At 36.6% G+C, this 21,986-nt stretch overlaps 1 long non-coding RNA gene across 1 annotated transcript; it reads left to right on the top strand.

Annotated features, from left to right (window-relative positions):
- The first annotated feature begins 273 nt into the window (after positions 1 to 273).
- On the top strand, positions 274 to 2,801 carry LOC127127512 (uncharacterized). The gene is made up of 3 exons (XR_007805359.1): positions 274 to 547; positions 2,057 to 2,204; positions 2,771 to 2,801. It is a non-coding gene; the product is annotated as an uncharacterized LOC127127512 (long non-coding RNA).
- The last annotated feature ends 19,185 nt before the right edge of the window (positions 2,802 to 21,986 follow it).

Genomic DNA, 21,986 nt, shown 5'->3' with positions numbered 1-21,986 from the left:
TGCAGTTACTGAAATATGATTCCGTTTTGTATGACTTCCAAATCATATTTTCTGATTTGTACAAATTTGCTTTAGTGGTTTTTCTTCAATGAAGTTACAGCATGGCTACAGTTCATTTAAAATTAGTCATCTTCTTCTTGTGTCGTCTATAAGAAAAATTGCACGGTTGACTTAATATATCCTTGTTATGGTTTTATGGACAATCTTTCTCAATAATATATTATTTGATTGTGCAATTGTGAAATTGTTATGATCTGCTTGTGATTAGTATGTTCTTTTATTTACCAAAATTATTTTGAATTCATAACTAACTTGATCGTCGGAGTTTTTGCAGGTACCACACCTTTGGTGTGTCATGCTATGCTTATGAGTATGATGAAACCGAAAGGAAATGCAACATCTTAAAAGCATGGTAGGAAGTTTACCTTTGATTTGAGCTGCTGGCCATGCTTAACAGTTCGGTCTTCAACCGAGCTGAGTGAATGAGATTCATTGACATGGGGGGCCTTCTGAAACATTGGAAATGGGCAGAGGCTGAAAACTTTGGGTGTCAGACTGTGTTTGAAATGGTGATTTCCATTTTTGATTTGGTTCTCACAATATAGATAATGCATTCATAGAAAGTAAGTTACTTTAACTTGTTGGTATCTTCCAAAGGTAATTAGAAATAGGATGTTTGATTTAGTAGGACTTTCTAATTGTATCTTGTTCTTTTTCCTCTTTCAAAAGACTTCCCATAAAGGTCAATGTCACACTTTTATGCTTATAACATCATGCGTTTTTATAATTCCGTCTTTTTGTTTACTCTAAAATGTTACTCTTTTTACTTCCCAAAATTATTTTGAAGTGATAACTAACTTGTTCGTCTGAGTCTTTGTAGGAAGGTATGTACGCTCTTGTCATGAATAGATCAAAATGAGTCTTGTGGTCATTACAGATAATGTTCTTCTATGGCCTCTTTTCATTTGAGCTCGTCGCAATGGTAAATATTGGCCGATATTGTGGGGTTTTCCGCCATAATCTACTATAACGTCTCCGCAAAGCGTCTTGTATGGCGGGATTTTGGCTCTCTATTATGGAGTGCCATTCGCCATGGATAACAATGGCTTCAAGGCATTAGTTCCACAGTTGCGCGCGAGGGATAGTTTGGTTTTCCAAAGAAAAATATAGTTTATAATAGAGTTAACCCTTGTCCTCTCTTCAATTGCAGAAACAATTTGTAATAAACACCTTTTCCTAAAGAACTTGTTGCACATGTTCAGTGATTTTTACTATTAAATTCGAAGGAACTAATTTCCGCCACCAATATATACACGAATGTTTGAAACAGGTGGAAGGGAAGACAGTGAAGGCACAAATATGGGACACTGCAGGTCAAGAGAGCAATCACAAGTGCACAAACTCTCGGTACTTAAATGGGTTATTGATAATTTCATACTGCATAAACTCTCGTTACTTAAATGAGTTATTGATAGTTTCATACTGGACCATATGAATTTGTTAAGGAACTTTAAGTTACTGAATATGATTCCATTTTGTATGAATTCCAAAATCATATATTCTGATTTGTACAAATTTGCTTTAGTGGTTTTTCTTCAATGAAATTACAGCATTGCTACAGTTCATTTAAAATTAGCCATCTTCTTCTTGTGTCTTCTATAAGAAAAATTTCACGGTTGACTCAATATATCCTTGTTATGGTTTTATGGACAATCTTTCTCAATTATTATTATTTGATTGTGCAATTGTGAAGTTGTTATGATCTGCTTGTGATCAGTATGTTCTTTTATTTACCAAATTTATTTTGAATTCATAACTAACTTGATCGTCGGAGTTTTTGCAGGTACCACACCTTTGGTGTGTCATGCCATGCTCATGAGTATGATGAAACAGAAAGGAAATGCAACATCTTAAAAGCATGGTAGGAAGTTTACCTTTGATTTGAGCTGATGGCCATGCTTAACAGTCCGGTCTTCAACCGAGCTGAGTGAATGAGATTCATTGACATGGGGGGCCTTCTAAAACATTGGAAATGGGTAGAGGCTGAAAACTTTAGGTGCCAGGCTGTGTTTGAAGTGGGGAGTCATGCCTCAAATATAAATTCTGGTGTCCCTAGTGAAAGTTGAAGCAAAACATTGGAAATTTGAGTTGTTCTTCATAATGCCTATTAAGCTCACGAGATCTTGCGAAAGAAATGGGATAAGGTGTGTAGAGAAAATAAAAGGCGGGGAGGGGACTAGGTATATAAAATTTGAGAGCTTTTAACTTAGCTTTGGTTTGGTACTGGCTCTTGAGGTTGCATGTAGAAAAACAAACTCAGTTTTTGAAAACCAGAATTTCATGTATATGGACCCAACATATTATTCAAACAAGTTTATTTGACAGTAATATATAAGACAATTATTGCCCTTTTGTAATTTGTACAAGTAAAGTGTAAACTTTGAATTTTGTTTGAAGTCATGATTTCCGTTTTTGATTTGGTTCTCACAATATAGATAATGCATTCATAGAAAGTAAGTTACTATTACTTGTTGGTATCTTCGAAAGGTAACTAGAAATAGGATGTTTGGTTCAGTAGGACTTTCTAACTGTATCTTGTTCTTTTTCCTCTTTCAAAAGACTTCCCATAAAGGTCAATGCCACTCTTTTATGCTTATAACATCATGCGTTTTTATAATTCCGTCTTTTTGTTTACTCTAAAATGTTACTCTTTTTATTTCCCAAAATTATTTTGAAGTGTTAACTAACTTGTTCGTCCGAGTCTTTGTAGGAAGGTATGTACGCTCTTGTCATGAATAGATCAAAATGAGTCTTGTGGTCATTACAGGTAATGTTCTTCTATGGCCTCTTTTCATTTGGTTTTTAGAATGTATGCTAAGTGATTGTTTTGTTACAAATAGTAAATACTGCACAAATCTATAATAAATATTGGATTGTTTCTAGCACTTTCTTTTTTATATTATTCGGGTAAGGGTTGTATTGTGTTTTGATTTCACTGTTTCTTTTGGTCATATTTGATAGGGAGAGCCAGCAGTTGAGGTTACAAATGAAGGTGTTGATGCTGCAGGGCATACAATTGGTACATCTTTGGAGGTCATTTCCAACTTAGGAAGGTTCTCAACCCCAAGAGTGTGATCAAACCAACATCACTAGCTAAAGATTATTTTGAATCCATAACTAACTTGATCGTCCGATACTTTGTAGGTACCACACCTTTGCTATGATCATGTCAGTCTTGAGGCCCTTAGAGGTAATGTTCTTATGTTTGCCTCTTTTAATTTGGTTTGATTTGTTTGTGCTCAACAAGTTATTCAGGTTCATTTGTTGATTTCGTTTATTAATATGTACAAGTTTTATAAAAACGTGAAGCCTTTTCTTGACTTGAACATTTTTTCAGATATTATTCAGGTTTTTTTTAACTATGCAATGATTAAATGAACTTGTTCTTTGTCTAAATTCAATATTTCTTCCATATTAAATCTTGTTGCCTTACTTCACTTGTTCAGTTTATTTTTTCTGAATTTATAGAAATTTGTGACCTTTTCCATGAGATATAGAAAGTGATGTAGGGAACCTTTGATTTGGAAGCATAATTCGGTCTTCACCCCAACTATTTTTCATATAGAGTTTCATGCATTACATTAGATTAAATCACATAAATTTGTTAATTAATCTGTAGAACCTACACCTCCGATCAAAGGTGTGTCCAATGTCAGACACGTGTTGGTTTCTCTTTCTGACACTGACTTACCACATTCAAATTATTTATTTTTTTAAATTAATACTAGTGTTGACGTGTCATTCTCGTGTCCCATGCTCGTATTGTATAAAAAAAATTGAAATCCATAATATAAAATTTCCAGTGCCTTGTTCTGGTCATTGTTATCAATATGTGGTAAATGTGTCTTTAATAGATATTGATGTACATCAACTTGAAAATTTGCATATTATTTATAATTCATTTTAGATCCTAGTAATTTCCAACTATGACTACCAAAATCTTTTTATTGAGACTTTTAGGTAAAAAGTCATCCTGCATATGTTCTGATTTGTACAAATTTGCTGAAGTGGTTTTCCTTCAAATGTGGTTGTAGGGATTTGTCATCGTCTCAGTTTTATTCGATACAACATCTTGCCCTCATACACCTTAACAAAATGAGGTAGCCGGATGTAAAAATATGCATCTTGAAGAAACCGCTTGGACCCTACTTCTCTATGGTAATGTTTTATTCTGGTTCTGGGGGATATTATGCTAATATGACATGTTACCTTATAAACCTCATGCCCTCGTCTGTCCTTAACAACAATATCCCTCACTTAATTTTGTTGTTTCCTTATTCCCCCTTCACCCAATTCCTCCTTGAGTCTTCGAGTCTACAATATTTGTTAAATTAAATGCTCGTGATGGTGGCGGTACCGGTGATCACCCATGGTTCTCTTTCTCTCACTTCCAGGTTACTCTTACCCTATCTCATATCGAAACATTTGGGACAATGTTCGGTTTAAGTGCGGGAGGAGATTTTTATCGTTTTTTATTGCTTTTCTTTATTTTTAGTATGTTTTGAGCGTTTTTAGTTGTTTGCTTTTCCTTTCAATAAAATAACATGTGTTTGACGAGTCATCTGTGTAGTGTATCCGTATTTCTCCCATTTCTTTAACCTTACCAAAAAAAAATTGTGAGCAAATAAAACTGTGCATCTTGAATATTCAGCCTATAAGACAGGTTTATGACGGGATGTAAAAGACTTGGGAATTTTTTTTCTAAAAATCGGTATTGTCTTAACACCGTAGGTTTCATGATTCTGAGAGTCGATCCCGATACCCCATATGTTGTGGCCCCAATTTTTGTTCCAAATAAATTCTTAAGTAGTTTATCCTTGCAGTCAGCTCCAGCTTAAGCATGCTCTACGTAGGGGACCGATGAAAATAAGTGAATGATCACAAAAGAAAATTCTGCTTTGTTCTCAAGTTATATGAAAATTTGGGCTAGGTGACTCTCACACGGTCATTTAACCCAATAAAATAAAGACGTATGCGAAACATGCAGAAGAAAAAAAAAAATATATATATATATATATATATATATATATATATATATATATATATATATATATATATATATATATATATATATATATATATATATATATATATATATATATATATATATAAAGGGGTTACACCAACTTATGTACCAGAATCTCATGCTTAAAAAAAATATATATATATCGTGTCGCTTTACCGCCGTCGCTTGCGAATTTACATGAAGTTTTTCATGTGTCTCAGTTGAGGAGGTATATTCATGATCCGTCGCATGTGATCCAAGTAGATGATGTACAGGTGAGAGATAACCTGACTGTTGAAATATCGCCTATGAGGATTGAGGATCGAGAGTTGAAGCAGTTGCGGGGTAAAGAGATTGCCTTAGTGAAAGTAGCTTGGGGAGGACCAGCAGGTGGCAATGTGACTTGGGAACTGGAGAGTCAGATGAAAGAGTCTTATCCAGAGTTATTTGCTTGAGGTATGTTTTCGAGGACGAAAACTCTTTTAGTAGGGGAGAGTTGTAACACCCCGAATAAAATAAGAGAATTATTTTAATTAAGTTAATAATATATTTAATAATTTAATTAAATAAATTGAATTATTGGATTATTATTATTATTATTATTATTTGGAATAATAATTAGTGGAAAATATATAAGTTGGAATAAGGAAAAAGGGTTTCCAGTATTGGTAAAGAGTTTTCACGTGAAACAGAGAAGCGGCTGAAAGGTGAAAGTGGAGAAAGGGCAAAGAGGAAGAGCTAGAGAGCAAAGGTTGAAGAACGGAAAAGCTTGAAGCTTAGAGATTGCCGGATTATCTCAGGTAAGGGGGGTTTATCGTCGTTTAATGGGTATTATAGATTAACATGTCATGGGTAGTGATAACCGTTGAATTGACCCTAATTGGGATTTAGAATGCTGAGAAAATTGTGATGATTAAGTTGTATGAAAACTGAAATTGAATCGATAATTGTATGTGTCGTGATTTTCCGATAATGTAGCTTTTTACGGAAGTTGAATCGGAGGTCCGGAAGTCCTCCAACGGCGGAAAATGCGGAGAACTCTGCATTCTGCCTTGTGTTAGCGCAGGAACTGCTGTTTTGTCTGCGTTAACCGGTTAACCCAGGGTGTTAACCGGTTAACACTGTTATAATTGTGAAAATGTGCTGTTTTGCCTGCGTTAACCGGTTAACCCAGGGCGTTAACCGGTTAACACTGTTGCGTGTTGCCAGAAAATGTATTTTTGTCCTGCGTTAACCGGTTAACCCAAGGCGTTAACCGGTTAACACTGTTGCAGAGTGGGAAAATTGATATTTTTAATGTTGTGAACATAATTGGTGATTAGCATATTATCGTTAATTTTGATGAGTAATTCTGTTGGGTTATGTTATGAAGTGTTGATATAAATATGTTGATAAGTTGATTATAAGTTGATTTTGTTGAAAATACTGAGTTGTAGGCTTGATGAGCCAAAGTTGATTATAAGTTGATTATGTTGAAAACCTTGTTGTGTTGCTATTATGATTATGTTGTCGAAAGTTTAAAGTCGTGTATGCCATGTACATTTCATATGCATTAAGTCGGAGCTTTGCTCACACCACGTTGGCCTGGATTGGCAAAAATCGGAGCTTTGCTCACACCACGTTGGCCTGGATTGGCAAAATTTTAAGTTGAAAGTTGAAGGCTTATGCCTTGATGCCCACTAAAATGGCAATGATTTTAAGTTGGGAGTTTTACTCCGATTGGTACCACATGCATGACGAGTCGAGTCTCATTTGAGTTGCATTTTATGTCGTTATTGAGTTGCATTTTACGTTGTTATTGAGTATGATATTTGAGTTGATGTGACGTTACTAAATGCATGATATGATTAGGGTGATTAACGTGTAAATTTACTTAACATAACATGATAATTTATAATGTTTGTTATATCGATTGAGGAACTCACCCTTACAACTATTTTTCAGGTAACGAGCAATGAGTTGAGTAGAAGCTAATGCTTGGAGTCTAGTGTAGTCTCCTAAGTGGGTCATGCTCTGATAGATGTAACATCGGGACGGGATGTTTTAATTGTTTTATTGTTGATTGTTGAACCTTTTTATCTGTAATATGTTATATGTTGGAATGGTTGGTTGATTTATATCCGCTGCGAATTATGCAAACAAAAATGTTTATTTTGATTGAATAAAGAGCATGACAGTTTTTGTGGTGTGAAATGTTGTGTGACACCCTTGGTGCATGATTACTCTGATATATATAAATATTTGTTGTTGTTATTAAATAATTGGGGTATTTTAGAAGGGTGTTACACCTATTGTTGGTTGGTTCAGAGGTATCTGGTGTTGAACTTGGTATGGTGAATTACGATTCAATCCCCCCCAACTGCAAATAGGGTTAAATAAAGGGGTTAGACCAACTTATGTACCAGAGCCCCATGCTTAAGATCATAATCACTAACCGGACACTTTACTATGAGTATGTACGGATAACAGGCTTAATGTGATTGCACCTGAATGAAAAGGACTTGAAGAAAACGAAAAGAAGGCCTAAGTATGGTGGGGTAATGTGGATTGATTTGTAGAAACCGCTTGGACCCTACTTCTCTATGGTAATGTTCCATTCTGGTTATGGGGGATATTATGCTAATATGGCATGTTACCTTATAAACCTCATGCCCTCGTTTGTCCTTAACAACAATATCCCTCACTTAATTTTGTTGTTTCCTTATTCCCCCTTCACCCAATTCCTCCTCGTGTCTTCGAGTCTACAATATTTGTTAAAGTAAATGCTCGTGACGGTGACGGTACCTGTGATCACCCATGGTTCTCTTTCTCTCTCTTTTAGGTTACTCCTACCCTATCTCATATCGAAACATTGGGGACAATGTTCGATTTAAGTGTGGGAGGAGATTTTTATCGTTTTTATTTTTTTTCTTTATTTTTAGTATGTTTTGTGCATTTTCAGTTGTTTACTTTTCCTTTCAATAAAATAACATGTGTTTGACGAGTCATCTGTGTAGTCTATCTGTACTTCTTCATTTCTTTAACCTTACCAAAAAAAATTGTGAGCAAAGAAAACAGTGCATCTTGAATATTCAGGCTATAAGACAGGTTTATGACGGGATGTAAAAGACTTGGGAAAACTTTTTTTAAAAATCGGTATTGTCTTAACACCGTAGGGTTTATGATTATAAGAGTCAATCCCGATACCCCATATGTTGTGACCCCAATTTTTGTTCCAAATAAGTCCTTAAGTAGTTTATCCTTGCAGTCAGCTCCGGCTTAAGCATGCTCTACGTAGGAGACCGATGAAAATAAGTGAATGATCACAAAAAAAATTCCTGCTTTGTTCTTAAGTCATATGAAAATTCGGGCTAGGTGACTCTCACACGGTCATTTAACCCAGTAAAATAAAGACATATGCGAAACATGCAATATATATATATATATATATATATATATATATATATATATATATATATATATATATATATTATATATATATATATATATATATATATATATATATATATATATATATATATATATATATATATATATATATATATATATATATATATATATATATATATATATATATATATATATTGTTGGTTGGTTCAGAGGTATCTGGTGCTGAACTTGGTAGGGTGGATTACGATCCAATCCCCCACAACTGTAAATTGGGTTAAATAAAGGGGTTACACCAACTTATGTACCAGAGCCCCATGCTTAGAAAAATAAAAATATATATATATATAAGAATATGCCTATTGTTGGTTGGTTCAGAGGTATCTGGTGCTGAACTTGGTAGGGTGGATTACGATCCAATCCCCCGCAACTGTAAATTGGGTTAAATAAAGGGGTTACACCAACTTATGTACCAGAGCCCCATGCTTAGAAAAATAAAAAAATATATATATAAGAATATGCCTATTGTTGGTTGGTTCAGAGGTATCTGGTGCTGAACTTGGTAGTGTGGGTTACGATCCAATCCCCCACAACTGCAAATTGGGTTAAATAAAGGGGTTACACCAACTTATGTACCAGAGCCACATGCTTAAGATCATAATCACAAACCGGTCACTTTACTATGAGTATGTACGGATAACGGGCTTAATGTGATTGCACCTGAATGAAAAGGACTTGAAGAAAACAAAAAGAAGCCTACGATCGCATTACCCCACCATAAGTCTTTTTGCCTTGAATTAACTCTAGTTGATACTGTTTTTCTTGCATAAACTATAAAGAATTTTGCTTGAGGACAAACAAAGGTTTAAGTGTGGGAGAATTTGATCACACTGAATCACACCGTATTTTTGACTCGGATTTCACATGTTTAATAGGACTTTATTATCATTTTGTTTGTATTATGCTCTCTTTTATGTTGTTTATAGATATTTAGCTCTTTCGGGACCCTTTTAGAAGAAACGAAGCAAAAAAACCAAAAATGAGGGTTTTCCGGCAAATATTGTACACATGGCGTTGCACATGGCGGCCGCTATAGGAGAAGCCATGACTCATCAGCCCTCAACGAAGCAATAAATGATTGACGAGATGTGTTCTCTCCATACAGTGGTACTTGGGAATTGGTTCCTCTACCCCCTATGAAATCTTTGGTAGGTTGTCGTTGGTAGCCAAAGGAACACTCAGATTTTTGGGTTGGATTACAGTGATACTTTTTCACCTGTAGCTAATATGCCATAAGTTAGACTTCTTCTCACCATTCGATAATGCCTTCTTCATCAACTTGACATCAAAAATGCATTTTTACATGGTGATCTTGAAGAGGTTATATGGTCCAATCACATGGGTTTGTTGCTCAGAGGGAGTCCTCGACTATGGTTTGTTGGCTACACAGATCTCTTTACGGTGTTAAGCAATCTCCAAGAGATTGGCTTCACAGATTCAGTACTGTAATATAACAGTTTGGTATAGTCCGAAGTGAAGCCGACCATTTTGTTTTTTTATCATCACTCATCCCAAGAGTGTATTAATCTTATTGTGTATGTATATGACATTTTCATAATTTTTAGTGATCAATAGGGAATATTCCAGTTGAAATAACATCTATCTATCGAATAAATTTCAGACGAAAGATCTTGGTAAATTCCTATATTTTTTGGGTATTGAGGTAGTCCAATCTAAAGATGATATGGTAATTTTTTCAGGGAAATATGCTATGGATACTTTTGAAGAAACAACTTTGTAGAATGCTAAACTAGTTAATACTCTTATGGATCCAAGTGTTCAAATTCTACCTAATCAGGGGGAGCTTCTATATGACTTAAGGATGTATAGGATATTATTTGAAAAGCTAAATTATCTCACAATCATTGTCAGAGAGAAGACCAAACATTGTGATAACCAAGTTCCATTACATATTGCTTCGAATCCAGGTTTCATGAGAGGACCAAACATTGTCAGAGAGAAGATAGAATCAGGTGACATTGTCACAAGTTTTGTCAACTCTAATGATCAATTGTCATGTGTTTACAAAATCCCTACGATGTCCTAAAACAAATTATATATGTAGCAAGCTTAGTGCATTTAACTTATATGCTCAAATTTGAGGAGGAGTGTTAATATTTGTATATAGAATATTCCATAGAATATTTCTGAACCTATCTAAAATATAATAGAATATACCATTGCACATTCCTTATGTAATTAATGTAATATAATCTTCATAATGTTATTATGACATACTGTTAATTCAAATGTCCCTCAATCTCATATTTCAAGAATTTGACATGAAATTGTGAAGTTGTCATGATTTGTTGGAGGATATCTAAGGTAGTATGTTCTTTTTTTTATTAATATTATTTTGAATTTACAACTGATATTTTTTTTTCTTCCTTTGCAAGATTTATAACAATGCATGCGTGTAGTTTTTTCTTAAAATATGATGAGGTTATCATATGAACTTTTGTTGCTTTTAACTATTTCTCTTTTGTAATTTGTAATTTGTATTAGTATAATACTACAAACATTTGTTCATTAAATCAGTGAATTTGTTTTCATCTATGTGATTTCTTTGTGCTATCTACCTCTGTCCACTAAATTATGGGTTTTGAGTCCTGTTGTCTCTATTTGTTATGATAAAAAGTGTATGTATAATAAAGCTTTTCACTAAGAGATTGCACAACAATGTTTTCAACACAACAATTTTTTTTTATTAATTCTACTTTGCAAGTTGTCTCATAAACTAATTTTTGTAAAAAAAAAAATACTATAACCAATATAGATAATGCATTTATAGAAAGTAAGTCACTTTAACTTGTTGGTATCTTCCAAAGGTAACTAGAAATACTATGTTTGGTTCGATCAATGTCAGTCTTTTAGGCTTATAACATCATGTGTTGTTATAATTCTGTCTTTTTGTTTACTCTAAAATGTTACTCTTATTATTTCCCAAAATTATTTTGAAGTGATAACTAACTTGTTCGTCGGAGTGTTTGTAGGAAGGTATGTACGCTCTTGTCATGAATAGATCAAAATGAGTCTTGAGGTCATTACAGATAATATTCTTCTATTGCTTCTTTTCGTTTGGTTGCTTCTTTTCATTTGGTTTTTATAATATATGCAAAGTGATTGTTTTGTTACAAGTAGTAAATACTGCACAAATCCATAATAAATATTGAGCAGTTTCTGGCACTTTCTTTTTTATATTATACTGGTAAGGGTTGTATTGTGTTTTGATTTCACTGTTTCTTTTGATCATATTTGATAGGGTGAGCCAGCAGTTGAGGTTACAAATGAAGGTGTTGATGCTGCAGTGCATACAATTGGTACATCTTTGGAGGTCGTGTTCAAACTTATGAAGGTTCTCAACCCCAAGAGTGTGATCAAACCAACATCACTAGCTAAAGATTATTTTGAATCCATAACTAACTTGATCGTCCGATGCTTTGTAGGTACCACACCTTTGCTATGACCATGTCAGTCTTGAGGTCATTAGAGGTAATGTTCTTCTGTTGGCCTCTTTTAATTTGGTATGATTTATTTGTGCTCAATAAATTATTCAGGTTCATTCGTTGATTTCATTTATTAATATATACAAGTTTTGTAAAATCGTGAAGCCTTTTCTTGACTTGAACATTTTTTCAGATATTATTCAGGTTTTTTTTAACTATGCAATGATTAAGTGAACTTGTTCTTTGTCTAAATTCAATATTTCTTCCATATTAAATTTGGCTCTCTTGCTTCACTTGTTCAGTTTATTTTTTCTGAATTTATAGTAATTGGTGACCGATTCCATGAGAATAGAAAGTGATGTAGGGAACCTTTGATTTGGAAGTACAATTCGGTCTGCACCCCATCTATTTTTCATATAGAGTTTCATGCATTTCTTTAGATTAAATCACATAAATTTTTTAATTGATCTGTAGTACCTACACCTCCGATCAAAGGTGTGTCCAATGTTAGACACGTGTTGGTTCTTGACACTGACACATCCACATTCAATTGATTAATTTTTTCAAATTATTACTGATGTTGACGTGTCACTATCATGTCCCATGTCCGTATTCTATAGGTTAATTTATTAATTAGTGTGTAAAGAAAAGTTTGAAATCCATAATATGAAATTTCCAGTGCCTTGTTCTGGTCATTGTTATCCATATGTGGTAATTGTGTCTTTAATAGATATTGATGTACATCAACTTGAAAAATTGCATATTGTTTATAATTCATTTCAAATCCGAGTAATTTCCAAGTATGACTACCAAAATCTTTTTATTATTACTTCAATGTGGTTACAATATGTAGGTAAAAAGTTATCCTGCATATTTTCTGATTTGTTCTAATTTGCTGAAGTGGTTTTCCTTCAAATGTGGTTGCAGGGATTTTTCATTGTCTCAGCTCTACTCGATACAACATTGCTACAGTTCATTCAAAATTATCCATCTCCTTCTGCAATCTATAAGAAAAATTGCAGGGATGGCTTAATATACCCTTGTTATGGTTTTATGGATAATCTTTCTCAATATTTGAATATGCAATTGTAAACTTGTCATGATTTGCGGAAGAATGTCTAAGATAGTAGGTTCTTTTATTTACAAAAATTATTTTGAATTCATAACTTGACCGTCATAGTTTTTGCAGGTACCACACCTTTGCCGTGTCATGCTATGTTCATGAGTATGATGAAACATAAAGGAAATTGTAGGAAGTTTGGTTTGCTGTGATCGGTTACATGAGATTTAGAAAGTGATGCAGGGACGCCTTTGATCATGCTCAACAAGCTGCTAGAGTGTTCAAGAACAGAAGCAGCCTGCGGTCTACCCTATTGGAAGCACCATCTGTTCCTCAACCCAACTACGAGTGGATGAGTGTCATTGACTCGAGGGCCTGCTGGAACATTGGAAATGGGCAGAGGGTGAAAATGTTGGGTGACAACTGGTTCCTGGGTCAGGATGAGTTTGAAGTGTGGAGTCATGCCTCAATCCTAGTGATTCGGTTAATCGAAGATGAAGCAAACAATGGAAATTGTGATTTATTCTTCATCTATTTTAACGCTGATTAAGAAACAAAAGATAGAGTTCTTAGATGATGAGATTCCTCACATGATCACACTATCGTCACCTCATCATACTCCCTCACCACTGCAGAAAACACGATTACCGTTAATGAATGAAATTATTGAGCTTGGTGAGATATGGTTAGAACGGTTTCGTCTCATTAACAACGCCCAAGAAGCCATCGATGCTGAAAGAACGAGGAAAATCACAATCTTGATGTCATTTAGATAGTAACTAACAACTTTTTATTCATTTCAAATTGATTTTGTTAGGTACGTTGTTTTATTTACCCAATGTTATTTTGAATATATGCTTGTGTCATGATGAGTAGGATGAAACTCCTTCTTCAGGTAATGTATCTGTGTTTTTACACTTACTGTGTGATCTAACAATCAAATTATTTGTCCCACTCATTTCTTACATATGATAATCAGGTTGCAGTTTAGGTCCTATACAATGCATTCATACAAAGTAACTTGAAATAGAAAGACATTTAGTATGTTGTTCTTTTTCCTTTTTCACAGACTTCCCATAAAGGTTAGTGTCACTCTTTTATGATTATAATTCCATCATGTCTTGCTAATTTCCATCTTTTGTTTACTCTAAAATGTACTCTTAGTGGTTGTTCATGTCATAAGGGTGCTTGACGAAGTGCATGTTAACTCATTGCTATCTTTATTTGTTATAGGTTGATGAACTATTTGATGGTTTTATTTTATGGTTATTCTTTCTCTATTATTATCATTTAACTCTGCATTCTTGGTTATATTTTTTTATTTCCCAACATTATTTTGAATCCATAACTAACTTGATCGTCGGAGACTTTGTAGGTACCACACCCTTGTTATGATCATGTCCATGAATAGATCAAGTGTATGTGACATTTTCATTGTATTAGATTGTGTTGATCCTACTATTGCTAGCAATTTAAGGCATCCCATTATGCACCATTTCGCAGGGATAGACTTTTTTCGGACTTACCCTTAAGTCTTCTTCAATGCAATGATTAAGTGAACCTGTTCTTTGTCTAATATCAATATTTCTTCCATATTAAATTTGGCTGCCTTAATTCACTTGTTAAGTTCATTTTTGTTGATTTTATAGTAATCTGTGATGGGCTCCATGAGATATCGAAAGAGATGCAGGGCCCCTTTGTTTTGGAAGCCTAATTCGGTCTACATCCCAACTATTTTTCGTATTGAGTTTCATGCACTTCATTAGATTAAATCACATACATTTGTGATTCTAGTAGATGGAAAGTGTTATCAATTCGTTAAGTGCTCTATAGAACCAGACAACACCTCTAATAAAAGACGTGTCTGGTGTCCGACACATGTTAGTTCCTGACACTAACACATGTAACATTCAATTTAATCTTTTTTTAAAATTGTTTAGGTCGAATGCTAGTAATTTCCAATGCAAAATGTTTTTAATTCATTTCAGATCCAGTAGTTTCCAATGCCCTTGGTCGAATTCTTGTTGGTTTAGTTATTAGCCATGATGGTAACGTTTATTGTAGGAGATAGATTCTATGCATTTGATGATGTTGTTTTTTCTAATAACAAATGTTAGTATCTTGGTTTTATTATGTTGTGGGTGGAAATGTAACCATCAACCTCAACTGTCTCACTTCATTCTCAAACTACCAAGCCAAGTTTATATCTCTCTATACGATGATATGGTTTAGTTTTGCCTTAGCATTTGGGAGCTTTAATCTATATTCTAATATACATTTTTATGGAGAGATGATTATTTAGCTTTATTGGTGCAGCTATAAAGACAGTAAGTGGACAAACGTTAGGTACTTAATTGAGTTATTGATAATTCCATATTGAACCATATTATTGAATTGTAATTCTTTGTGTCAAAGCAAGTTGCTCGACAGAACAAGGAAGTGTCGAACCACCAAGAGTGTTAAGTTGTGTTAGTGTGTCAAAGTGTCGAAGCATGTTGTTTCACACAGGATTTTGACTTAGGCCTATTTTAGCAGTGTTAGCTATTTTGGGCTTTTATAGTTTTAGGTTTTGGCTTGAGGTCCAAGTTAACCTAAATCTATAAATAAAGAGAGTAATCCTTATTTTTGTAATGAAGTGAATATAACATGCATAACATTGTATTCACAGTATTTGCAGTTGCAAAATGAATAAGAAGTTTTCCACTGTTTGTGGACAGAGACAAACTCTGTAGAATTTTATTACTCTTCTCCATCATCGTTCTTTACACTCTTTCTTTCTCCATTGTTCTTTTCATTGCTATTGCGTGGGTGATAACAATCTTGTTCATCAAGATTGATTGAAATTCTCCATAGATTTTGGGGATTTCCAACATCTGGTATCAAGAGCTCCGGTTGAAACGATTTGTGGGAAGAAAATCACCATGGTGAAAATATAGGTTTGTCAACATAAGGCCCTCAATGAAGAACATAGTGAAATTTTCAAATGACAACACTCTAGCAACTGAAGATGTTGGTGATGTTCTGATTATGATGAAAGATGACAAGAGGTCAGTAATTTCAAATGTGTTGTACATACCAGGCATGAAGAGTAATTTGTTCAGCATATGGCAGTTGGTTGAAAAGAACTACAAGGTGTCGATCGAAGACAAGGTGATGAGAGTTCTCGACTCAAATTGAAGGTTGATCTTGAAGGCTATAATGTCTCAGAATAGAACCTGAAGGTGAGAAAAACAAGAAAGGGGGGTTTGAATTGTTTTGGAAAATAATCACTTTTTAAAATAAAAACCACACAAGGAATTTATACTGGTTCGCTTATAACACAAAGCTACCCCAGTCCACCTGGCCAAGGTGATTTCGCCTTCAACAAGGACTTAATCCACTAATCTTGAAAGATTGATTACAAACAACGTCTAAGAGAAAGATCTCTTAGTCCTCTCAAGTATACAGACTGTGCAAAGTCACTTGAGGAAATACAACAAAGATAAAGACTTATGTAATCTAGAGTGCTTCTAAGATAAGCAAATATTACAACAGTGAGAACAAAAAGTGTTTCACGTTCTAAGCAAAAGCTTCGTGAAGATTGAGAGAATAAAACGTTTTTATGTGTGTTGATGTTTCAGTATGTTCTCTGTGATGAATTTTCAATGTTGATTGCAGTCCTTTTTATATAGGAGTGAAGTAGTCATTGAAACTGATGGATAATAATTTGAATTAATGCCATGACTTATATAGCTTCATGCCAACACTACTTTTTCTCCTCGAATGACTTCTTTCTAAATATAGTTCCTTTTCATATGAATTTGGAGTTAACGTCTCTTTCTGTATTAGGAAATCCATTTCCAAACCTTTATTTGAAGTTAACGTTACTCTTTCTTTATTAGCAAATCCATGATCAGAGTCTTGATGTTTCTGAGAATCTTGGAATCTTGCTATCTAACTTCTGATGTTGATCTCTTTTGAGTTCTGATGGTTTCTTCAGATAGCGCTGAGAGCTTCTGGAGTTTTGACATACCGTTGTTCAGAGTTAGAACTTCTAGAGCGTACTTCTTGTTCAGATGCTTCTGATATTTTGCTGTTTTGCTCAGAGTTAGATTTTCTTGAACGTGTTTCTACTTCTGGTCTTCTGATAATTTGTATCTAATATGATTCTGTATCTGATGACGTTATCAGATTTCTTCCTTCTTTCCTTAGAACCCTGCACACTTAGAAACTTTTCGTTAGGGTGCCATTTTTGGTTTCATCCTTTGTTATCATCAAAATCATGGAATCTGTTGTAGAACAATTTTTGTTCTTACAATCTCCCCCTTTTTGATGATGACAAAACAAACTCAATTAGCAGATGAAACATAAACAATATCAGATCAGATAGACAAGAGCTCCCCCTGAGATAGGCTAGGGAGTTCAGAAGTCCTTACCAGAGCTTCCAAGCAATGAGGTTTCTTGATATCTTCTGCAATTTCTTAAGTCTAGTGTTAGATAAATTTATTTTAAAGAAAAATATGTTGCAGAGTGCTTAAGGTATTTAGACAGTATTTTCATCAGAGTTATTAATGACTTCTCCCCCTTTTTGTCAGAATCAAAAAGACATAAAAAAAATTCAAGAGGAAAACATTGTATTCAGATAAAAAGGCAACAAAGACAAGGGCAAAAAGAAAAAGTAAACATCAGAAACAAAGAAGGCAAAAAACAACAGGCAAAAAAAATCCTAAGTGCCTAGGGGTTGGGAGGCGGAGGCATTCTCTGAAGCAATTGAGCTAGCATGTTCTGAATGTTGTCGTTGACAGTGTCTTGTTTATCCATTTTGGCACGGAGTTCCTTCTGATCTTTCTTCAGTTCTTCCAGCGTCTGGAGAACCATAGGAACAACAGATGAGGACTCCCCCTGAGTCAGAGCCTGCTGTGCTTCAGCAGCGGCCTTTGCTTCAGCCTCAGCAGCAGCCTGTGCTTCAGCTTCAGCAGCAGCCTGTGCTTCAGCTTCGGCAGCAGCAGCAGCATCGGCCAGAGCTTTAGCTTCAGCTTCCTTTGCCCTTAGGATTTCAGCTTCCCTTGTTCTTTCTTCCTCCAGCCTTCTGGCTTCTTCTTCAGCTTCTCTTGCAAGTCTCTCCTGTAGTCTTGCCTCAGCATCTCTGATAAAGTCATTTCTGACTTGTTCAGAGATGTGCTTCAGTTTAAAAGCCTCAGAGGTCATCCAGCCAATGACTCTGTTCCAGTGTGTCCTTACAGAATCGGGATCATCACTGATGCCAGAGTTACTGGTCAGAGACTTGACCTTCTGAACTGAAGCCCCTGCGAACAGCATAATGGCTTCCTCAAGGGTAGGTATAGAAAGGTCAGGTTCAGAGGTATGAGGTGGAGAGGTTGGAGGGCTGAGGTTTAGTGTTAGAGGTTCAGGTTCAGCTTCAGGTTCAGGTTCAGCGGAGGTGTTTGGAGGGGTGATATCAGAGGTGTGGAGGTCAGAGGGTTGAGCTTCAGAAGGTTGGTCTTCAGAAGGGATGTTGGTTGTTTGTTCTGGGGGAGGTGAAGTTACTTCAGATTGTGTTGGTTGTTGTGAAGCGAGGTTTTGAGCCTGAATTTGGGCTAGGGTTGGAGAGTTAGGGTCAGAGTATTCTGGGTCAGAGGAGAGGATAAGGTATGGAGGTGATTCTGGGTCTGAAGATGATGAAGAGGAAGTGGTTTGGTTCATTTTTTCAGTTTCAGATCGAGGTAGGGATGTCTGAGCAAGATTAAAATTGGGTAGAGGTTGTGAGGTTCTGGTTGTAGAAGGTGGGGTTTCAGAGGATGTGTATATAGGTGGTGTTGGGAGAGGATTAGAAGAAGCCATAAGATGTTCAGAGGGAATAGAGGGAGTAGACTTACCAGTAGTTACTTGCAGAGGCACTGGAGATCTTGTTTCAGAAGTTTCTCCTAACCTTGCTCTCTTTGCCTTTGAAGAGGGACCTCTTTTGAACCTAACAAAATCTTCTTCTGAATCTAGACAATCATCCAGTCTGAAGTCAGAGATGTCGACTCCTTCATCCTTCAGACGCTGCATATAGAAGAGGATAGCGTCTCTGGGTTCATTCTTATAGAACCTTGCAAGACCATGGGGCAGCTTCCTCTGATCTTTCAAGGCGTCCTAGGAGGTGTCCATCGTGGGTCTGACTTGAATCTTCTTCAAGATTCCCATGCTCTTGAGATTTCTGGCGTTCAGAGGCCTTCCAGTATCTATTGCCAGATCTTCCATAAGCTTGTTCTTCTCCAGATGATCTACAAGCCCATTTTCGATGAAGACATCAGACAGAAGTCTTCCCAGGGGGATGTAGGTTCTGGGTTTCATGTTGTTTCTTGTCTCCCTTACAGAGTCTCTGAGATATCTGAAGAGTAGTGCAGGAAGGCAGAGCTTCAAACCCTTGTGAATGCAATACAGAATGCACTTCTGATCTGTATTGATGTAGTCAGAGGAGTTTGATGCTGGGCGATGATGAATGGTTCCCAGAATGATCTTGAGCCATACTCTGAGGTTCTGATGAAGTTCTTTGTTCTTTGAAGGATTGCCTTCAGTGTTGAGTTTGAAAATGGTTGGATTTATTTCCCGAGCAACGCGCCTTGACCTAGGGTTGATGTTGTAAATCCTTATTCCTCCATCTTTCTCCATGTTCAATAAAGAAGCAATTGACTTTTCAGTAATCACTATCTTTACCCCCAAGACGTAGGAGACGGTGAAATGGTCATCAGCGTCAGCAAATCTCCATAATTCTTTGATGAGATTTGGGTAAACAGGACCATAAAGCCTTTGAAAGTAGTTTTCCCACCCTTGTTGACGGAGTTCTTCAGTAAGATCTACTCCATTTCTCCTCATGTTGTCGAAATCCACCAGTGTTTCACATAACACTTCCAGTCCCTCAAAGGGGGTTGCTAGGTTGATATGGGGTTGACGATCAAGAACATGGGATTCCTTGTACACTGGAGTAATGGAAACGCCAGTAACTGTTGGAGTCACTACAACAAACAAGACCTTAGACAGCGCTTTTTTTAGCCTTAGACAGCGCTTTAAAGCGCTGTCTAAACCTCCGCTGCTAAAGGTTTAGACAGCGCTTTTTTAAATCTTAAAAGCGTTGTCTAAGCCCCCCCCCCCCCCCTTAGACAGCGCTTTGGCCAAAAGCGCTTTATAAGACCCTCTTATTTTAAATTTTTTAGGTATACCTTAGACAGCGCTTTTTGAAAAGCGCTGTCTAAGGTATACCTAAAAAAATTAAAATAGGAGGGTCGCCCCCTGTCGCATCCGCGAAAAATCAACCGGCGAGGCTCGAAAATAAAACACACACAGAGCCGCCACTGCGCGTTATTTATCCCAAGATAGGGAAAGGAAACGCTCAGAAAAACCTGGAAAGACATGGTCTCGCGACCAAAGAGAAAGGGTAAGGGAGTCGGTTACGCAAGGGGAAGGTATTAGCACCCCTCACGTCCGTCGTACTCGACGGGATCCACGTCCTAGAATAAAGAATAGGTTGCTAAAACATCACACACACACAGGGAACGCAGGTGGGGTTAAGAGAAGGGAGCTCGATAAGGTATCGCACCTTATGCCTACATATCTTGTCTGGAACAAGAATCAGAGCCACTGTAGTTCGGCTTACGCACGCCAAACAACACAAAACATACAAACAAGCAAGGGTGGCAAACATGGAGCCCGACAACCACTTGATGGAATTACGTCGGCATCCGAACCAAAACACGCACAAAACGGCAAACGTGGAGCCCGACAGCCAATCACTGGGCTTACGTCGGCATCCGAGCCAAACACACAATCAAATAACAAGTAAACACACGCAAAAAAGAAAAAGGTTGCCCGGAGTGGTCTCGCACGACCACCTGCCTACATACCTCGTCTGGAACGAGGATCAGGGCGATGTAGTTCCCCTGAAAGGGAAAGGAAGAACATGCAAACTAGTAGGGAGTCGGGAACTCGAGCCTACAAGTCATCAAGCAATCCAGAAGAGACGCTGAGACGTCAGAAGAAACGGCACACACAGACTAACAGGGAGTCGGGAACTCGAGCCTGATAGCTGCCAAACAAAACACACGCAAAAAAGAAAAGGGTGCCCGGAGAGGTCTCGCACGACCACCTGCCTACATACCTCGTCTGGAACAAGGATCAGGGCGATGTAGTTCCCCTGAAAGGGACTGAATTGCTAGCCAGAAACCGGGGAAAAGACACACTACTAGGGAGCTGGACTCGAGCCTAGTGTTGTCATGCATCGTTTACCCTAAGTTCAGTTTTCTATCCTACTTGCATAAGCAAACTACTCCTATCCAGGAAAGAAGCAAGCACACAAGCATACAGCATAATTCAAGCATACATCAAATGAGAACAAGCATCTCAAACAGATATCCACACAGCACGCACTATAACCAAACAAGTGGCTCACACAATAGGTTTGACTGCCGAAGCGAGTCGTCTGTACGGGCTGGGTTTGCTCTTAACCTTGCCATTACGAGGCTAAGGTGAAGCAGATGAAGGGTGAAGTGAGGATCAGACCTCACAGCTCTTATCCCTAACCAGGGAGAGCTTCTGACAAATGAGCATGGGTCCAGAATAGGGGAACCCTTCTATACTCGATGACTCCGACTCGATTGTGCACTGCACGGATCTTGGGCTTGTAATCTCAATGCTACAACCATGTAATGGGAGCAAGGAGAAGACTCAACTGAATAGTGGGGGATAGATTGCTTATCCCTACCTTCCACCAATTGCCTTGATTAAGGACTTTACCTGCTTAGGCACAAAATTAAACAATCACAATCATCGCCTCTTAAGGAGGACTTCAGACATTTATTTGCCCGGCCCGGTAACAGCCGGGTCTCCAGACTACATGAAGTTAGGAAGTTATAACTCAATGCAAGTTGCTTAAGCAAAGCAAAGCAAAAGTTCAGAAGGAACTGAGCAACTAAAAGTACCTGGAAACAGTCAAACACAGTTAGTACTCAGA

Source organism: Lathyrus oleraceus, chromosome 3 (assembly GCF_024323335.1).
Source record: "Lathyrus oleraceus cultivar Zhongwan6 chromosome 3, CAAS_Psat_ZW6_1.0, whole genome shotgun sequence".
NCBI classification, from domain to species: domain Eukaryota; kingdom Viridiplantae; phylum Streptophyta; class Magnoliopsida; order Fabales; family Fabaceae; genus Lathyrus; species Lathyrus oleraceus.
This window is presented reverse-complemented; position numbering and strand designations above follow the sequence as displayed.